The sequence below is a fragment of the Hyperolius riggenbachi genome, chromosome 1, assembly GCF_040937935.1.
Source record: "Hyperolius riggenbachi isolate aHypRig1 chromosome 1, aHypRig1.pri, whole genome shotgun sequence".
In the NCBI taxonomy this organism is placed as follows: Eukaryota; Metazoa; Chordata; class Amphibia; order Anura; family Hyperoliidae; genus Hyperolius; species Hyperolius riggenbachi.
This window is the reverse complement of record NC_090646.1, coordinates 413,316,906-413,332,399: the sequence shown is the minus strand read 5'-3', so window position 1 is coordinate 413,332,399 and position 15,494 is coordinate 413,316,906. Positions and strand designations below refer to the sequence as shown.

At 46.4% G+C, this 15,494-nt stretch overlaps 42 non-coding genes across 42 annotated transcripts; all 42 read left to right on the top strand.

Moving 5' to 3' along the window:
• Window positions 1–443: 443 nt before the first annotated feature.
• On the top strand, window positions 444–526 carry TRNAL-CAG (transfer RNA leucine (anticodon CAG)). Its single transcript has one exon. It is a non-coding gene; the product is annotated as a tRNA-Leu (tRNA).
• Window positions 527–630: 104 nt separating this feature from the next.
• Window positions 631–703, top strand: TRNAT-UGU (transfer RNA threonine (anticodon UGU)). Its single transcript has one exon. It is a non-coding gene; the product is annotated as a tRNA-Thr (tRNA).
• Window positions 704–1,172: 469 nt separating this feature from the next.
• TRNAL-CAG (transfer RNA leucine (anticodon CAG)) lies at window positions 1,173–1,255 on the top strand. The gene has a single exon. It is a non-coding gene; the product is annotated as a tRNA-Leu (tRNA).
• Window positions 1,256–1,364: 109 nt separating this feature from the next.
• TRNAT-UGU (transfer RNA threonine (anticodon UGU)) lies at window positions 1,365–1,437 on the top strand. The gene has a single exon. It is a non-coding gene; the product is annotated as a tRNA-Thr (tRNA).
• Window positions 1,438–1,906: 469 nt separating this feature from the next.
• TRNAL-CAG (transfer RNA leucine (anticodon CAG)) lies at window positions 1,907–1,989 on the top strand. The gene has a single exon. It is a non-coding gene; the product is annotated as a tRNA-Leu (tRNA).
• Window positions 1,990–2,093: 104 nt separating this feature from the next.
• TRNAT-UGU (transfer RNA threonine (anticodon UGU)) lies at window positions 2,094–2,166 on the top strand. The gene has a single exon. It is a non-coding gene; the product is annotated as a tRNA-Thr (tRNA).
• A 469-nt stretch (window positions 2,167–2,635) lies between these two features.
• Window positions 2,636–2,718, top strand: TRNAL-CAG (transfer RNA leucine (anticodon CAG)). The gene has a single exon. It is a non-coding gene; the product is annotated as a tRNA-Leu (tRNA).
• Window positions 2,719–2,822: 104 nt separating this feature from the next.
• On the top strand, window positions 2,823–2,895 carry TRNAT-UGU (transfer RNA threonine (anticodon UGU)). The gene has a single exon. It is a non-coding gene; the product is annotated as a tRNA-Thr (tRNA).
• A 468-nt stretch (window positions 2,896–3,363) lies between these two features.
• On the top strand, window positions 3,364–3,446 carry TRNAL-CAG (transfer RNA leucine (anticodon CAG)). Its single transcript has one exon. It is a non-coding gene; the product is annotated as a tRNA-Leu (tRNA).
• Window positions 3,447–3,554: 108 nt separating this feature from the next.
• TRNAT-UGU (transfer RNA threonine (anticodon UGU)) lies at window positions 3,555–3,627 on the top strand. Its single transcript has one exon. It is a non-coding gene; the product is annotated as a tRNA-Thr (tRNA).
• A 468-nt stretch (window positions 3,628–4,095) lies between these two features.
• On the top strand, window positions 4,096–4,178 carry TRNAL-CAG (transfer RNA leucine (anticodon CAG)). The gene has a single exon. It is a non-coding gene; the product is annotated as a tRNA-Leu (tRNA).
• Window positions 4,179–4,287: 109 nt separating this feature from the next.
• Window positions 4,288–4,360, top strand: TRNAT-UGU (transfer RNA threonine (anticodon UGU)). Its single transcript has one exon. It is a non-coding gene; the product is annotated as a tRNA-Thr (tRNA).
• Window positions 4,361–4,829: 469 nt separating this feature from the next.
• Window positions 4,830–4,912, top strand: TRNAL-CAG (transfer RNA leucine (anticodon CAG)). Its single transcript has one exon. It is a non-coding gene; the product is annotated as a tRNA-Leu (tRNA).
• Window positions 4,913–5,015: 103 nt separating this feature from the next.
• Window positions 5,016–5,088, top strand: TRNAT-UGU (transfer RNA threonine (anticodon UGU)). The gene has a single exon. It is a non-coding gene; the product is annotated as a tRNA-Thr (tRNA).
• A 469-nt stretch (window positions 5,089–5,557) lies between these two features.
• TRNAL-CAG (transfer RNA leucine (anticodon CAG)) lies at window positions 5,558–5,640 on the top strand. The gene has a single exon. It is a non-coding gene; the product is annotated as a tRNA-Leu (tRNA).
• A 104-nt stretch (window positions 5,641–5,744) lies between these two features.
• Window positions 5,745–5,817, top strand: TRNAT-UGU (transfer RNA threonine (anticodon UGU)). Its single transcript has one exon. It is a non-coding gene; the product is annotated as a tRNA-Thr (tRNA).
• Window positions 5,818–6,286: 469 nt separating this feature from the next.
• TRNAL-CAG (transfer RNA leucine (anticodon CAG)) lies at window positions 6,287–6,369 on the top strand. The gene has a single exon. It is a non-coding gene; the product is annotated as a tRNA-Leu (tRNA).
• Window positions 6,370–6,473: 104 nt separating this feature from the next.
• On the top strand, window positions 6,474–6,546 carry TRNAT-UGU (transfer RNA threonine (anticodon UGU)). The gene has a single exon. It is a non-coding gene; the product is annotated as a tRNA-Thr (tRNA).
• Window positions 6,547–7,015: 469 nt separating this feature from the next.
• Window positions 7,016–7,098, top strand: TRNAL-CAG (transfer RNA leucine (anticodon CAG)). The gene has a single exon. It is a non-coding gene; the product is annotated as a tRNA-Leu (tRNA).
• A 104-nt stretch (window positions 7,099–7,202) lies between these two features.
• TRNAT-UGU (transfer RNA threonine (anticodon UGU)) lies at window positions 7,203–7,275 on the top strand. The gene has a single exon. It is a non-coding gene; the product is annotated as a tRNA-Thr (tRNA).
• A 469-nt stretch (window positions 7,276–7,744) lies between these two features.
• TRNAL-CAG (transfer RNA leucine (anticodon CAG)) lies at window positions 7,745–7,827 on the top strand. Its single transcript has one exon. It is a non-coding gene; the product is annotated as a tRNA-Leu (tRNA).
• A 104-nt stretch (window positions 7,828–7,931) lies between these two features.
• On the top strand, window positions 7,932–8,004 carry TRNAT-UGU (transfer RNA threonine (anticodon UGU)). The gene has a single exon. It is a non-coding gene; the product is annotated as a tRNA-Thr (tRNA).
• A 469-nt stretch (window positions 8,005–8,473) lies between these two features.
• On the top strand, window positions 8,474–8,556 carry TRNAL-CAG (transfer RNA leucine (anticodon CAG)). Its single transcript has one exon. It is a non-coding gene; the product is annotated as a tRNA-Leu (tRNA).
• A 105-nt stretch (window positions 8,557–8,661) lies between these two features.
• On the top strand, window positions 8,662–8,734 carry TRNAT-UGU (transfer RNA threonine (anticodon UGU)). The gene has a single exon. It is a non-coding gene; the product is annotated as a tRNA-Thr (tRNA).
• Window positions 8,735–9,203: 469 nt separating this feature from the next.
• Window positions 9,204–9,286, top strand: TRNAL-CAG (transfer RNA leucine (anticodon CAG)). Its single transcript has one exon. It is a non-coding gene; the product is annotated as a tRNA-Leu (tRNA).
• A 107-nt stretch (window positions 9,287–9,393) lies between these two features.
• TRNAT-UGU (transfer RNA threonine (anticodon UGU)) lies at window positions 9,394–9,466 on the top strand. Its single transcript has one exon. It is a non-coding gene; the product is annotated as a tRNA-Thr (tRNA).
• A 469-nt stretch (window positions 9,467–9,935) lies between these two features.
• On the top strand, window positions 9,936–10,018 carry TRNAL-CAG (transfer RNA leucine (anticodon CAG)). The gene has a single exon. It is a non-coding gene; the product is annotated as a tRNA-Leu (tRNA).
• A 103-nt stretch (window positions 10,019–10,121) lies between these two features.
• TRNAT-UGU (transfer RNA threonine (anticodon UGU)) lies at window positions 10,122–10,194 on the top strand. Its single transcript has one exon. It is a non-coding gene; the product is annotated as a tRNA-Thr (tRNA).
• Window positions 10,195–10,663: 469 nt separating this feature from the next.
• TRNAL-CAG (transfer RNA leucine (anticodon CAG)) lies at window positions 10,664–10,746 on the top strand. The gene has a single exon. It is a non-coding gene; the product is annotated as a tRNA-Leu (tRNA).
• Window positions 10,747–10,850: 104 nt separating this feature from the next.
• Window positions 10,851–10,923, top strand: TRNAT-UGU (transfer RNA threonine (anticodon UGU)). The gene has a single exon. It is a non-coding gene; the product is annotated as a tRNA-Thr (tRNA).
• Window positions 10,924–11,392: 469 nt separating this feature from the next.
• On the top strand, window positions 11,393–11,475 carry TRNAL-CAG (transfer RNA leucine (anticodon CAG)). Its single transcript has one exon. It is a non-coding gene; the product is annotated as a tRNA-Leu (tRNA).
• A 104-nt stretch (window positions 11,476–11,579) lies between these two features.
• Window positions 11,580–11,652, top strand: TRNAT-UGU (transfer RNA threonine (anticodon UGU)). The gene has a single exon. It is a non-coding gene; the product is annotated as a tRNA-Thr (tRNA).
• A 469-nt stretch (window positions 11,653–12,121) lies between these two features.
• TRNAL-CAG (transfer RNA leucine (anticodon CAG)) lies at window positions 12,122–12,204 on the top strand. The gene has a single exon. It is a non-coding gene; the product is annotated as a tRNA-Leu (tRNA).
• A 105-nt stretch (window positions 12,205–12,309) lies between these two features.
• TRNAT-UGU (transfer RNA threonine (anticodon UGU)) lies at window positions 12,310–12,382 on the top strand. Its single transcript has one exon. It is a non-coding gene; the product is annotated as a tRNA-Thr (tRNA).
• A 468-nt stretch (window positions 12,383–12,850) lies between these two features.
• On the top strand, window positions 12,851–12,933 carry TRNAL-CAG (transfer RNA leucine (anticodon CAG)). Its single transcript has one exon. It is a non-coding gene; the product is annotated as a tRNA-Leu (tRNA).
• Window positions 12,934–13,037: 104 nt separating this feature from the next.
• TRNAT-UGU (transfer RNA threonine (anticodon UGU)) lies at window positions 13,038–13,110 on the top strand. The gene has a single exon. It is a non-coding gene; the product is annotated as a tRNA-Thr (tRNA).
• Window positions 13,111–13,579: 469 nt separating this feature from the next.
• Window positions 13,580–13,662, top strand: TRNAL-CAG (transfer RNA leucine (anticodon CAG)). Its single transcript has one exon. It is a non-coding gene; the product is annotated as a tRNA-Leu (tRNA).
• A 104-nt stretch (window positions 13,663–13,766) lies between these two features.
• On the top strand, window positions 13,767–13,839 carry TRNAT-UGU (transfer RNA threonine (anticodon UGU)). The gene has a single exon. It is a non-coding gene; the product is annotated as a tRNA-Thr (tRNA).
• Window positions 13,840–14,308: 469 nt separating this feature from the next.
• On the top strand, window positions 14,309–14,391 carry TRNAL-CAG (transfer RNA leucine (anticodon CAG)). Its single transcript has one exon. It is a non-coding gene; the product is annotated as a tRNA-Leu (tRNA).
• Window positions 14,392–14,498: 107 nt separating this feature from the next.
• On the top strand, window positions 14,499–14,571 carry TRNAT-UGU (transfer RNA threonine (anticodon UGU)). The gene has a single exon. It is a non-coding gene; the product is annotated as a tRNA-Thr (tRNA).
• Window positions 14,572–15,040: 469 nt separating this feature from the next.
• On the top strand, window positions 15,041–15,123 carry TRNAL-CAG (transfer RNA leucine (anticodon CAG)). Its single transcript has one exon. It is a non-coding gene; the product is annotated as a tRNA-Leu (tRNA).
• A 106-nt stretch (window positions 15,124–15,229) lies between these two features.
• Window positions 15,230–15,302, top strand: TRNAT-UGU (transfer RNA threonine (anticodon UGU)). The gene has a single exon. It is a non-coding gene; the product is annotated as a tRNA-Thr (tRNA).
• The last annotated feature ends 192 nt before the right edge of the window (window positions 15,303–15,494 follow it).

Here is a 15,494-nt window from a genome sequence, read left to right as displayed (position 1 = left end):
TCTTTCCTGACAACCTATTTTCTTTCACCAGCTGTCTTATCAAAAACCGCCACTGCCTCTAGGTCAACTCCCCTTACATGAAAGATCACATTACATTCAACCCTGGTCAAGGTTCACAACATTGACCCCACTTTGAGCAAAAAAAAAAAAAAAAAACCTTACTGGCTCCAAGAAGACTTAGACCACATTCATAACATTCTCTTCCTAAAAAGAGAGCGGCCGTATTCCGTTCTTCTGGATGGCCAAGAAGCCAAGACTGGTGCTTATGCCACCATTCATGGGTTGGCCTAATAACGGTAGCTATGATTCTAGAGCTGGAGGCTGCCTTACTTCTGCCCTCAAGGGCTAGGTGCCATTCACATGTCTTGATTGAAGGCTTCGTAGAAGACCACAATTCAGCTCTCTCAACCACCCTACTTTCCGGTGGCACAATGCACCTCCGTGTCAGGATGGCCGAGTGGTCTAAGGCGCTGCGTTCAGGTCGCAGTCTCCCCTGGAGGCGTGGGTTCAAATCCCACTTCTGACAGCGTTTGCATGGTTTTTTCACGGTTCCCCTACCTGCTAGTCTTTCACAGCCAAGAACGTTTTTTTTTTTTTTTTTTTTAACACATTTACACAACAGAGCACTGTGGCTCTATAGCTCAGGGGTTAGAGCACTGGTCTTGTAAACCAGGGGTCGTGAGTTCAAATCTCACTAGGGCCTAAGCATTATTTCATGCGCTGTATCTTTCTTTCCTGACAACCTATTTTCTTTCACCAGCTGTCTTATCAAAAACCGCCACTGCCTCTAGGTCAACTCCCCTTACATGAAAGATCACAATACATTCAACCCTGGTCAAGGTTCACAACATTGACCCCACTTTGAGCAAAAAAAAAAAAAAAAAACCTTACTGGCTCCAAGAAGACTTAGACCACATTCATAACATTCTCTTCCTAAAAAGAGAGCGGCCGTATTCCGTTCTTCTGGATGGCCAAGAAGCCAAGACTGGTGCTTATGCCACCATTCATGGGTTGGCCTAATAACGGTAGCTATGATTCTAGAGCTGGAGGCTGCCTTACTTCTGCCCTCAAGGGCTAGGTGCCATTCACATGTCTTGATTGAAGGCTTCGTAGAAGACCACAATTCAGCTCTCTCAACCACCCTACTTTCCGGTGGCACAATGCACCTCCGTGTCAGGATGGCCGAGCGGTCTAAGGCGCTGCGTTCAGGTCGCAGTCTCCCCTGGAGGCGTGGGTTCAAATCCCACTTCTGACAGCGTTTGCATGGTTTTTTCACGGTTCCCCTACCTGCTAGTCTTTCACAGCCAAGAACGTTTTTTTTTTTTTTTTTTTTTTTTTAACACATTTACACAACAGAGCACTGTGGCTCTATAGCTCAGGGGTTAGAGCACTGGTCTTGTAAACCAGGGGTCGTGAGTTCAAATCTCACTAGGGCCTAAGCATTATTTCATGCGCTGTATCTTTCTTTCCTGACAACCTATTTTCTTTCACCAGCTGTCTTATCAAAAACCGCCACTGCCTCTAGGTCAACTCCCCTTACATGAAAGATCACATTACATTCAACCCTGGTCAAGGTTCACAACATTGACCCCACTTTGAGCAAAAAAAAAAAAAAAAAACCTTACTGGCTCCAAGAAGACTTAGACCACATTCATAACATTCTCTTCCTAAAAAGAGAGCGGCCGTATTCCGTTCTTCTGGATGGCCAAGAAGCCAAGACTGGTGCTTATGCCACCATTCATGGGTTGGCCTAATAACGGTAGCTATGATTCTAGAGCTGGAGGCTGCCTTACTTCTGCCCTCAAGGGCTAGGTGCCATTCACATGTCTTGATTGAAGGCTTCGTAGAAGACCACAATTCAGCTCTCTCAACCACCCTACTTTCCGGTGGCACAATGCACCTCCGTGTCAGGATGGCCGAGCGGTCTAAGGCGCTGCGTTCAGGTCGCAGTCTCCCCTGGAGGCGTGGGTTCAAATCCCACTTCTGACAGCGTTTGCATGGTTTTTTCACGGTTCCCCTACCTGCTAGTCTTTCACAGCCAAGAACGTTTTTTTTTTTTTTTTTTTTAACACATTTACACAACAGAGCACTGTGGCTCTATAGCTCAGGGGTTAGAGCACTGGTCTTGTAAACCAGGGGTCGTGAGTTCAAATCTCACTAGGGCCTAAGCATTATTTCATGCGCTGTATCTTTCTTTCCTGACAACCTATTTTCTTTCACCAGCTGTCTTATCAAAAACCGCCACTGCCTCTAGGTCAACTCCCCTTACATGAAAGATCACATTACATTCAACCCTGGTCAAGGTTCACAACATTGACCCCACTTTGAGCAAAAAAAAAAAAAAAAAACCTTACTGGCTCCAAGAAGACTTAGACCACATTCATAACATTCTCTTCCTAAAAAGAGAGCGGCCGTATTCCGTTCTTCTGGATGGCCAAGAAGCCAAGACTGGTGCTTATGCCACCATTCATGGGTTGGCCTAATAACGGTAGCTATGATTCTAGAGCTGGAGGCTGCCTTACTTCTGCCCTCAAGGGCTAGGTGCCATTCACATGTCTTGATTGAAGGCTTCGTAGAAGACCACAATTCAGCTCTCTCAACCACCCTACTTTCCGGTGGCACAATGCACCTCCGTGTCAGGATGGCCGAGCGGTCTAAGGCGCTGCGTTCAGGTCGCAGTCTCCCCTGGAGGCGTGGGTTCAAATCCCACTTCTGACAGCGTTTGCATGGTTTTTTCACGGTTCCCCTACCTGCTAGTCTTTCACAGCCAAGAACGTTTTTTTTTTTTTTTTTTTTAACACATTTACACAACAGAGCACTGTGGCTCTATAGCTCAGGGGTTAGAGCACTGGTCTTGTAAACCAGGGGTCGTGAGTTCAAATCTCACTAGGGCCTAAGCATTATTTCATGCGCTGTATCTTTCTTTCCTGACAACCTATTTTCTTTCACCAGCTGTCTTATCAAAAACCGCCACTGCCTCTAGGTCAACTCCCCTTACATGAAAGATCACATTACATTCAACCCTGGTCAAGGTTCACAACATTGACCCCACTTTGAGCAAAAAAAAAAAAAAAAACCTTACTGGCTCCAAGAAGACTTAGACCACATTCATAACATTCTCTTCCTAAAAAGAGAGCGGCCGTATTCCGTTCTTCTGGATGGCCAAGAAGCCAAGACTGGTGCTTATGCCACCATTCATGGGTTGGCCTAATAACGGTAGCTATGATTCTAGAGCTGGAGGCTGCCTTACTTCTGCCCTCAAGGGCTAGGTGCCATTCACATGTCTTGATTGAAGGCTTCGTAGAAGACCACAATTCAGCTCTCTCAACCACCCTACTTTCCGGTGGCACAATGCACCTCCGTGTCAGGATGGCCGAGCGGTCTAAGGCGCTGCGTTCAGGTCGCAGTCTCCCCTGGAGGCGTGGGTTCAAATCCCACTTCTGACAGCGTTTGCATGGTTTTTTCACGGTTCCCCTACCTGCTAGTCTTTCACAGCCAAGAACGTTTTTTTTTTTTTTTTTTTTTTTTAACACATTTACACAACAGAGCACTGTGGCTCTATAGCTCAGGGGTTAGAGCACTGGTCTTGTAAACCAGGGGTCGTGAGTTCAAATCTCACTAGGGCCTAAGCATTATTTCATGCGCTGTATCTTTCTTTCCTGACAACCTATTTTCTTTCACCAGCTGTCTTATCAAAAACCGCCACTGCCTCTAGGTCAACTCCCCTTACATGAAAGATCACATTACATTCAACCCTGGTCAAGGTTCACAACATTGACCCCACTTTGAGCAAAAAAAAAAAAAAAAACCTTACTGGCTCCAAGAAGACTTAGACCACATTCATAACATTCTCTTCCTAAAAAGAGAGCGGCCGTATTCCGTTCTTCTGGATGGCCAAGAAGCCAAGACTGGTGCTTATGCCACCATTCATGGGTTGGCCTAATAACGGTAGCTATGATTCTAGAGCTGGAGGCTGCCTTACTTCTGCCCTCAAGGGCTAGGTGCCATTCACATGTCTTGATTGAAGGCTTCGTAGAAGACCACAATTCAGCTCTCTCAACCACCCTACTTTCCGGTGGCACAATGCACCTCCGTGTCAGGATGGCCGAGCGGTCTAAGGCGCTGCGTTCAGGTCGCAGTCTCCCCTGGAGGCGTGGGTTCAAATCCCACTTCTGACAGCGTTTGCATGGTTTTTTCACGGTTCCCCTACCTGCTAGTCTTTCACAGCCAAGAACGTTTTTTTTTTTTTTTTTTTTTTTTTAACACATTTACACAACAGAGCACTGTGGCTCTATAGCTCAGGGGTTAGAGCACTGGTCTTGTAAACCAGGGGTCGTGAGTTCAAATCTCACTAGGGCCTAAGCATTATTTCATGCGCTGTATCTTTCTTTCCTGACAACCTATTTTCTTTCACCAGCTGTCTTATCAAAAACCGCCACTGCCTCTAGGTCAACTCCCCTTACATGAAAGATCACATTACATTCAACCCTGGTCAAGGTTCACAACATTGACCCCACTTTGAGCAAAAAAAAAAAAAAAAAACCTTACTGGCTCCAAGAAGACTTAGACCACATTCATAACATTCTCTTCCTAAAAAGAGAGCGGCCGTATTCCGTTCTTCTGGATGGCCAAGAAGCCAAGACTGGTGCTTATGCCACCATTCATGGGTTGGCCTAATAACGGTAGCTATGATTCTAGAGCTGGAGGCTGCCTTACTTCTGCCCTCAAGGGCTAGGTGCCATTCACATGTCTTGATTGAAGGCTTCGTAGAAGACCACAATTCAGCTCTCTCAACCACCCTACTTTCCGGTGGCACAATGCACCTCCGTGTCAGGATGGCCGAGCGGTCTAAGGCGCTGCGTTCAGGTCGCAGTCTCCCCTGGAGGCGTGGGTTCAAATCCCACTTCTGACAGCGTTTGCATGGTTTTTTCACGGTTCCCCTACCTGCTAGTCTTTCACAGCCAAGAACGTTTTTTTTTTTTTTTTTTTAACACATTTACACAACAGAGCACTGTGGCTCTATAGCTCAGGGGTTAGAGCACTGGTCTTGTAAACCAGGGGTCGTGAGTTCAAATCTCACTAGGGCCTAAGCATTATTTCATGCGCTGTATCTTTCTTTCCTGACAACCTATTTTCTTTCACCAGCTGTCTTATCAAAAACCGCCACTGCCTCTAGGTCAACTCCCCTTACATGAAAGATCACATTACATTCAACCCTGGTCAAGGTTCACAACATTGACCCCACTTTGAGCAAAAAAAAAAAAAAAAAACCTTACTGGCTCCAAGAAGACTTAGACCACATTCATAACATTCTCTTCCTAAAAAGAGAGCGGCCGTATTCCGTTCTTCTGGATGGCCAAGAAGCCAAGACTGGTGCTTATGCCACCATTCATGGGTTGGCCTAATAACGGTAGCTATGATTCTAGAGCTGGAGGCTGCCTTACTTCTGCCCTCAAGGGCTAGGTGCCATTCACATGTCTTGATTGAAGGCTTCGTAGAAGACCACAATTCAGCTCTCTCAACCACCCTACTTTCCGGTGGCACAATGCACCTCCGTGTCAGGATGGCCGAGCGGTCTAAGGCGCTGCGTTCAGGTCGCAGTCTCCCCTGGAGGCGTGGGTTCAAATCCCACTTCTGACAGCGTTTGCATGGTTTTTTCACGGTTCCCCTACCTGCTAGTCTTTCACAGCCAAGAACGTTTTTTTTTTTTTTTTTTTTAACACATTTACACAACAGAGCACTGTGGCTCTATAGCTCAGGGGTTAGAGCACTGGTCTTGTAAACCAGGGGTCGTGAGTTCAAATCTCACTAGGGCCTAAGCATTATTTCATGCGCTGTATCTTTCTTTCCTGACAACCTATTTTCTTTCACCAGCTGTCTTATCAAAAACCGCCACTGCCTCTAGGTCAACTCCCCTTACATGAAAGATCACATTACATTCAACCCTGGTCAAGGTTCACAACATTGACCCCACTTTGAGCAAAAAAAAAAAAAAAAAACCTTACTGGCTCCAAGAAGACTTAGACCACATTCATAACATTCTCTTCCTAAAAAGAGAGCGGCCGTATTCCGTTCTTCTGGATGGCCAAGAAGCCAAGACTGGTGCTTATGCCACCATTCATGGGTTGGCCTAATAACGGTAGCTATGATTCTAGAGCTGGAGGCTGCCTTACTTCTGCCCTCAAGGGCTAGGTGCCATTCACATGTCTTGATTGAAGGCTTCGTAGAAGACCACAATTCAGCTCTCTCAACCACCCTACTTTCCGGTGGCACAATGCACCTCCGTGTCAGGATGGCCGAGCGGTCTAAGGCGCTGCGTTCAGGTCGCAGTCTCCCCTGGAGGCGTGGGTTCAAATCCCACTTCTGACAGCGTTTGCATGGTTTTTTCACGGTTCCCCTACCTGCTAGTCTTTCACAGCCAAGAACGTTTTTTTTTTTTTTTTTTTTAACACATTTACACAACAGAGCACTGTGGCTCTATAGCTCAGGGGTTAGAGCACTGGTCTTGTAAACCAGGGGTCGTGAGTTCAAATCTCACTAGGGCCTAAGCATTATTTCATGCGCTGTATCTTTCTTTCCTGACAACCTATTTTCTTTCACCAGCTGTCTTATCAAAAACCGCCACTGCCTCTAGGTCAACTCCCCTTACATGAAAGATCACATTACATTCAACCCTGGTCAAGGTTCACAACATTGACCCCACTTTGAGCAAAAAAAAAAAAAAAAAACCTTACTGGCTCCAAGAAGACTTAGACCACATTCATAACATTCTCTTCCTAAAAAGAGAGCGGCCGTATTCCGTTCTTCTGGATGGCCAAGAAGCCAAGACTGGTGCTTATGCCACCATTCATGGGTTGGCCTAATAACGGTAGCTATGATTCTAGAGCTGGAGGCTGCCTTACTTCTGCCCTCAAGGGCTAGGTGCCATTCACATGTCTTGATTGAAGGCTTCGTAGAAGACCACAATTCAGCTCTCTCAACCACCCTACTTTCCGGTGGCACAATGCACCTCCGTGTCAGGATGGCCGAGCGGTCTAAGGCGCTGCGTTCAGGTCGCAGTCTCCCCTGGAGGCGTGGGTTCAAATCCCACTTCTGACAGCGTTTGCATGGTTTTTTCACGGTTCCCCTACCTGCTAGTCTTTCACAGCCAAGAACGTTTTTTTTTTTTTTTTTTTTAACACATTTACACAACAGAGCACTGTGGCTCTATAGCTCAGGGGTTAGAGCACTGGTCTTGTAAACCAGGGGTCGTGAGTTCAAATCTCACTAGGGCCTAAGCATTATTTCATGCGCTGTATCTTTCTTTCCTGACAACCTATTTTCTTTCACCAGCTGTCTTATCAAAAACCGCCACTGCCTCTAGGTCAACTCCCCTTACATGAAAGATCACATTACATTCAACCCTGGTCAAGGTTCACAACATTGACCCCACTTTGAGCAAAAAAAAAAAAAAAAAACCTTACTGGCTCCAAGAAGACTTAGACCACATTCATAACATTCTCTTCCTAAAAAGAGAGCGGCCGTATTCCGTTCTTCTGGATGGCCAAGAAGCCAAGACTGGTGCTTATGCCACCATTCATGGGTTGGCCTAATAACGGTAGCTATGATTCTAGAGCTGGAGGCTGCCTTACTTCTGCCCTCAAGGGCTAGGTGCCATTCACATGTCTTGATTGAAGGCTTCGTAGAAGACCACAATTCAGCTCTCTCAACCACCCTACTTTCCGGTGGCACAATGCACCTCCGTGTCAGGATGGCCGAGCGGTCTAAGGCGCTGCGTTCAGGTCGCAGTCTCCCCTGGAGGCGTGGGTTCAAATCCCACTTCTGACAGCGTTTGCATGGTTTTTTCACGGTTCCCCTACCTGCTAGTCTTTCACAGCCAAGAACGTTTTTTTTTTTTTTTTTTTTAACACATTTACACAACAGAGCACTGTGGCTCTATAGCTCAGGGGTTAGAGCACTGGTCTTGTAAACCAGGGGTCGTGAGTTCAAATCTCACTAGGGCCTAAGCATTATTTCATGCGCTGTATCTTTCTTTCCTGACAACCTATTTTCTTTCACCAGCTGTCTTATCAAAAACCGCCACTGCCTCTAGGTCAACTCCCCTTACATGAAAGATCACATTACATTCAACCCTGGTCAAGGTTCACAACATTGACCCCACTTTGAGCAAAAAAAAAAAAAAAAAACCTTACTGGCTCCAAGAAGACTTAGACCACATTCATAACATTCTCTTCCTAAAAAGAGAGCGGCCGTATTCCGTTCTTCTGGATGGCCAAGAAGCCAAGACTGGTGCTTATGCCACCATTCATGGGTTGGCCTAATAACGGTAGCTATGATTCTAGAGCTGGAGGCTGCCTTACTTCTGCCCTCAAGGGCTAGGTGCCATTCACATGTCTTGATTGAAGGCTTCGTAGAAGACCACAATTCAGCTCTCTCAACCACCCTACTTTCCGGTGGCACAATGCACCTCCGTGTCAGGATGGCCGAGCGGTCTAAGGCGCTGCGTTCAGGTCGCAGTCTCCCCTGGAGGCGTGGGTTCAAATCCCACTTCTGACAGCGTTTGCATGGTTTTTTCACGGTTCCCCTACCTGCTAGTCTTTCACAGCCAAGAACGTTTTTTTTTTTTTTTTTTTTTAACACATTTACACAACAGAGCACTGTGGCTCTATAGCTCAGGGGTTAGAGCACTGGTCTTGTAAACCAGGGGTCGTGAGTTCAAATCTCACTAGGGCCTAAGCATTATTTCATGCGCTGTATCTTTCTTTCCTGACAACCTATTTTCTTTCACCAGCTGTCTTATCAAAAACCGCCACTGCCTCTAGGTCAACTCCCCTTACATGAAAGATCACAATACATTCAACCCTGGTCAAGGTTCACAACATTGACCCCACTTTGAGCAAAAAAAAAAAAAAAAAACCTTACTGGCTCCAAGAAGACTTAGACCACATTCATAACATTCTCTTCCTAAAAAGAGAGCGGCCGTATTCCGTTCTTCTGGATGGCCAAGAAGCCAAGACTGGTGCTTATGCCACCATTCATGGGTTGGCCTAATAACGGTAGCTATGATTCTAGAGCTGGAGGCTGCCTTACTTCTGCCCTCAAGGGCTAGGTGCCATTCACATGTCTTGATTGAAGGCTTCGTAGAAGACCACAATTCAGCTCTCTCAACCACCCTACTTTCCGGTGGCACAATGCACCTCCGTGTCAGGATGGCCGAGCGGTCTAAGGCGCTGCGTTCAGGTCGCAGTCTCCCCTGGAGGCGTGGGTTCAAATCCCACTTCTGACAGCGTTTGCATGGTTTTTTCACGGTTCCCCTACCTGCTAGTCTTTCACAGCCAAGAACGTTTTTTTTTTTTTTTTTTTTTTTAACACATTTACACAACAGAGCACTGTGGCTCTATAGCTCAGGGGTTAGAGCACTGGTCTTGTAAACCAGGGGTCGTGAGTTCAAATCTCACTAGGGCCTAAGCATTATTTCATGCGCTGTATCTTTCTTTCCTGACAACCTATTTTCTTTCACCAGCTGTCTTATCAAAAACCGCCACTGCCTCTAGGTCAACTCCCCTTACATGAAAGATCACATTACATTCAACCCTGGTCAAGGTTCACAACATTGACCCCACTTTGAGCAAAAAAAAAAAAAAAAAACCTTACTGGCTCCAAGAAGACTTAGACCACATTCATAACATTCTCTTCCTAAAAAGAGAGCGGCCGTATTCCGTTCTTCTGGATGGCCAAGAAGCCAAGACTGGTGCTTATGCCACCATTCATGGGTTGGCCTAATAACGGTAGCTATGATTCTAGAGCTGGAGGCTGCCTTACTTCTGCCCTCAAGGGCTAGGTGCCATTCACATGTCTTGATTGAAGGCTTCGTAGAAGACCACAATTCAGCTCTCTCAACCACCCTACTTTCCGGTGGCACAATGCACCTCCGTGTCAGGATGGCCGAGCGGTCTAAGGCGCTGCGTTCAGGTCGCAGTCTCCCCTGGAGGCGTGGGTTCAAATCCCACTTCTGACAGCGTTTGCATGGTTTTTTCACGGTTCCCCTACCTGCTAGTCTTTCACAGCCAAGAACGTTTTTTTTTGTTTTTTTTTAACACATTTACACAACAGAGCACTGTGGCTCTATAGCTCAGGGGTTAGAGCACTGGTCTTGTAAACCAGGGGTCGTGAGTTCAAATCTCACTAGGGCCTAAGCATTATTTCATGCGCTGTATCTTTCTTTCCTGACAACCTATTTTCTTTCACCAGCTGTCTTATCAAAAACCGCCACTGCCTCTAGGTCAACTCCCCTTACATGAAAGATCACATTACATTCAACCCTGGTCAAGGTTCACAACATTGACCCCACTTTGAGCAAAAAAAAAAAAAAAAAACCTTACTGGCTCCAAGAAGACTTAGACCACATTCATAACATTCTCTTCCTAAAAAGAGAGCGGCCGTATTCCGTTCTTCTGGATGGCCAAGAAGCCAAGACTGGTGCTTATGCCACCATTCATGGGTTGGCCTAATAACGGTAGCTATGATTCTAGAGCTGGAGGCTGCCTTACTTCTGCCCTCAAGGGCTAGGTGCCATTCACATGTCTTGATTGAAGGCTTCGTAGAAGACCACAATTCAGCTCTCTCAACCACCCTACTTTCCGGTGGCACAATGCACCTCCGTGTCAGGATGGCCGAGCGGTCTAAGGCGCTGCGTTCAGGTCGCAGTCTCCCCTGGAGGCGTGGGTTCAAATCCCACTTCTGACAGCGTTTGCATGGTTTTTTCACGGTTCCCCTACCTGCTAGTCTTTCACAGCCAAGAACGTTTTTTTTTTTTTTTTTTTTAACACATTTACACAACAGAGCACTGTGGCTCTATAGCTCAGGGGTTAGAGCACTGGTCTTGTAAACCAGGGGTCGTGAGTTCAAATCTCACTAGGGCCTAAGCATTATTTCATGCGCTGTATCTTTCTTTCCTGACAACCTATTTTCTTTCACCAGCTGTCTTATCAAAAACCGCCACTGCCTCTAGGTCAACTCCCCTTACATGAAAGATCACATTACATTCAACCCTGGTCAAGGTTCACAACATTGACCCCACTTTGAGCAAAAAAAAAAAAAAAAAACCTTACTGGCTCCAAGAAGACTTAGACCACATTCATAACATTCTCTTCCTAAAAAGAGAGCGGCCGTATTCCGTTCTTCTGGATGGCCAAGAAGCCAAGACTGGTGCTTATGCCACCATTCATGGGTTGGCCTAATAACGGTAGCTATGATTCTAGAGCTGGAGGCTGCCTTACTTCTGCCCTCAAGGGCTAGGTGCCATTCACATGTCTTGATTGAAGGCTTCGTAGAAGACCACAATTCAGCTCTCTCAACCACCCTACTTTCCGGTGGCACAATGCACCTCCGTGTCAGGATGGCCGAGCGGTCTAAGGCGCTGCGTTCAGGTCGCAGTCTCCCCTGGAGGCGTGGGTTCAAATCCCACTTCTGACAGCGTTTGCATGGTTTTTTCACGGTTCCCCTACCTGCTAGTCTTTCACAGCCAAGAACGTTTTTTTTTTTTTTTTTTTTAACACATTTACACAACAGAGCACTGTGGCTCTATAGCTCAGGGGTTAGAGCACTGGTCTTGTAAACCAGGGGTCGTGAGTTCAAATCTCACTAGGGCCTAAGCATTATTTCATGCGCTGTATCTTTCTTTCCTGACAACCTATTTTCTTTCACCAGCTGTCTTATCAAAAACCGCCACTGCCTCTAGGTCAACTCCCCTTACATGAAAGATCACATTACATTCAACCCTGGTCAAGGTTCACAACATTGACCCCACTTTGAGCAAAAAAAAAAAAAAAAAACCTTACTGGCTCCAAGAAGACTTAGACCACATTCATAACATTCTCTTCCTAAAAAGAGAGCGGCCGTATTCCGTTCTTCTGGATGGCCAAGAAGCCAAGACTGGTGCTTATGCCACCATTCATGGGTTGGCCTAATAACGGTAGCTATGATTCTAGAGCTGGAGGCTGCCTTACTTCTGCCCTCAAGGGCTAGGTGCCATTCACATGTCTTGATTGAAGGCTTCGTAGAAGACCACAATTCAGCTCTCTCAACCACCCTACTTTCCGGTGGCACAATGCACCTCCGTGTCAGGATGGCCGAGCGGTCTAAGGCGCTGCGTTCAGGTCGCAGTCTCCCCTGGAGGCGTGGGTTCAAATCCCACTTCTGACAGCGTTTGCATGGTTTTTTCACGGTTCCCCTACCTGCTAGTCTTTCACAGCCAAGAACGTTTTTTTTTTTTTTTTTTTTTAACACATTTACACAACAGAGCACTGTGGCTCTATAGCTCAGGGGTTAGAGCACTGGTCTTGTAAACCAGGGGTCGTGAGTTCAAATCTCACTAGGGCCTAAGCATTATTTCATGCGCTGTATCTTTCTTTCCTGACAACCTATTTTCTTTCACCAGCTGTCTTATCAAAAACCGCCACTGCCTCTAGGTCAACTCCCCTTACATGAAAGATCACATTACATTCAACCCTGGTCAAGGTTCACAACATTGACCCCACTTTGAGCAAAAAAAAAAAAAAAAACCTTACTGGCTCCAAGAAGACTTAGACCACATTCATAACATTCTCTTCCTAAAAAGAGAGCGGCCGTATTCCGTTCTTCTGGATGGCCAAGAAGCCAAGACTGGTGCTTATGCCACCATTCATGGGTTGGCCTAATAACGGTAGCTATGATTCTAGAGCTGGAGGCTGCCTTACTTCTGCCCTCAAGGGCTAGGTGCCATTCACATGTCTTGATTGAAGGCTTCGTAGAAGACCACAATTCAGCTCTCTCAACCACCCTACTTTCCGGTGGCACAATGCACCTCCGTGTCAGGATGGCCGAGCGGTCTAAGGCGCTGCGTTCAGGTCGCAGTCTCCCCTGGAGGCGTGGGTTCAAATCCCACTTCTGACAGCGTTTGCATGGTTTTTTCACGGTTCCCCTACCTGCTAGTCTTTCACAGCCAAGAACGTTTTTTTTTTTTTTTTTTTTAACACATTTACACAACAGAGCACTGTGGCTCTATAGCTCAGGGGTTAGAGCACTGGTCTTGTAAACCAGGGGTCGTGAGTTCAAATCTCACTAGGGCCTAAGCATTATTTCATGCGCTGTATCTTTCTTTCCTGACAACCTATTTTCTTTCACCAGCTGTCTTATCAAAAACCGCCACTGCCTCTAGGTCAACTCCCCTTACATGAAAGATCACATTACATTCAACCCTGGTCAAGGTTCACAACATTGACCCCACTTTGAGCAAAAAAAAAAAAAAAAAACCTTACTGGCTCCAAGAAGACTTAGACCACATTCATAACATTCTCTTCCTAAAAAGAGAGCGGCCGTATTCCGTTCTTCTGGATGGCCAAGAAGCCAAGACTGGTGCTTATGCCACCATTCATGGGTTGGCCTAATAACGGTAGCTATGATTCTAGAGCTGGAGGCTGCCTTACTTCTGCCCTCAAGGGCTAGGTGCCATTCACATGTCTTGATTGAAGGCTTCGTAGAAGACCACAATTCAGCTCTCTCAACCACCCTACTTTCCGGTGGCACAATGCACCTCCGTGTCAGGATGGCCGAGCGGTCTAAGGCGCTGCGTTCAGGTCGCAGTCTCCCCTGGAGGCGTGGGTTCAAATCCCACTTCTGACAGCGTTTGCATGGTTTTTTCACGGTTCCCCTACCTGCTAGTCTTTCACAGCCAAGAACGTTTTTTTTTTTTTTTTTTTTAACACATTTACACAACAGAGCACTGTGGCTCTATAGCTCAGGGGTTAGAGCACTGGTCTTGTAAACCAGGGGTCGTGAGTTCAAATCTCACTAGGGCCTAAGCATTATTTCATGCGCTGTATCTTTCTTTCCTGACAACCTATTTTCTTTCACCAGCTGTCTTATCAAAAACCGCCACTGCCTCTAGGTCAACTCCCCTTACATGAAAGATCACAATACATTCAACCCTGGTCAAGGTTCACAACATTGACCCCACTTTGAGCAAAAAAAAAAAAAAAAAACCTTACTGGCTCCAAGAAGACTTAGACCACATTCATAACATTCTCTTCCTAAAAAGAGAGCGGCCGTATTCCGTTCTTCTGGATGGCCAAGAAGCCAAGACTGGTGCTTATGCCACCATTCATGGGTTGGCCTAATAACGGTAGCTATGATTCTAGAGCTGGAGGCTGCCTTACTTCTGCCCTCAAGGGCTAGGTGCCATTCACATGTCTTGATTGAAGGCTTCGTAGAAGACCACAATTCAGCTCTCTCAACCACCCTACTTTCCGGTGGCACAATGCACCTCCGTGTCAGGATGGCCGAGCGGTCTAAGGCGCTGCGTTCAGGTCGCAGTCTCCCCTGGAGGCGTGGGTTCAAATCCCACTTCTGACAGCGTTTGCATGGTTTTTTCACGGTTCCCCTACCTGCTAGTCTTTCACAGCCAAGAACGTTTTTTTTTTTTTTTTTTTTTTTAACACATTTACACAACAGAGCACTGTGGCTCTATAGCTCAGGGGTTAGAGCACTGGTCTTGTAAACCAGGGGTCGTGAGTTCAAATCTCACTAGGGCCTAAGCATTATTTCATGCGCTGTATCTTTCTTTCCTGACAACCTATTTTCTTTCACCAGCTGTCTTATCAAAAACCGCCACTGCCTCTAGGTCAACTCCCCTTACATGAAAGATCACATTACATTCAACCCTGGTCAAGGTTCACAACATTGACCCCACTTTGAGCAAAAAAAAAAAAAAAAAACCTTACTGGCTCCAAGAAGACTTAGACCACATTCATAACATTCTCTTCCTAAAAAGAGAGCGGCCGTATTCCGTTCTTCTGGATGGCCAAGAAGCCAAGACTGGTGCTTATGCCACCATTCATGGGTTGGCCTAATAACGGTAGCTATGATTCTAGAGCTGGAGGCTGCCTTACTTCTGCCCTCAAGGGCTAGGTGCCATTCACATGTCTTGATTGAAGGCTTCGTAGAAGACCACAATTCAGCTCTCTCAACCACCCTACTTTCCGGTGGCACAATGCACCTCCGTGTCAGGATGGCCGAGCGGTCTAAGGCGCTGCGTTCAGGTCGCAGTCTCCCCTGGAGGCGTGGGTTCAAATCCCACTTCTGACAGCGTTTGCATGGTTTTTTCACGGTTCCCCTACCTGCTAGTCTTTCACAGCCAAGAACGTTTTTTTTTTTTTTTTTTTTTTAACACATTTACACAACAGAGCACTGTGGCTCTATAGCTCAGGGGTTAGAGCACTGGTCTTGTAAACCAGGGGTCGTGAGTTCAAATCTCACTAGGGCCTAAGCATTATTTCATGCGCTGTATCTTTCTTTCCTGACAACCTATTTTCTTTCACCAGCTGTCTTATCAAAAACCGCCACTGCCTCTAGGTCAACTCCCCTTACATGAAAGATCACATTACATTCAACCCCTGGTCAAGGTTCACAACATTGACCCCACTTTGAGCAAAAAAAAAAAAAAAAAACCTTACTGG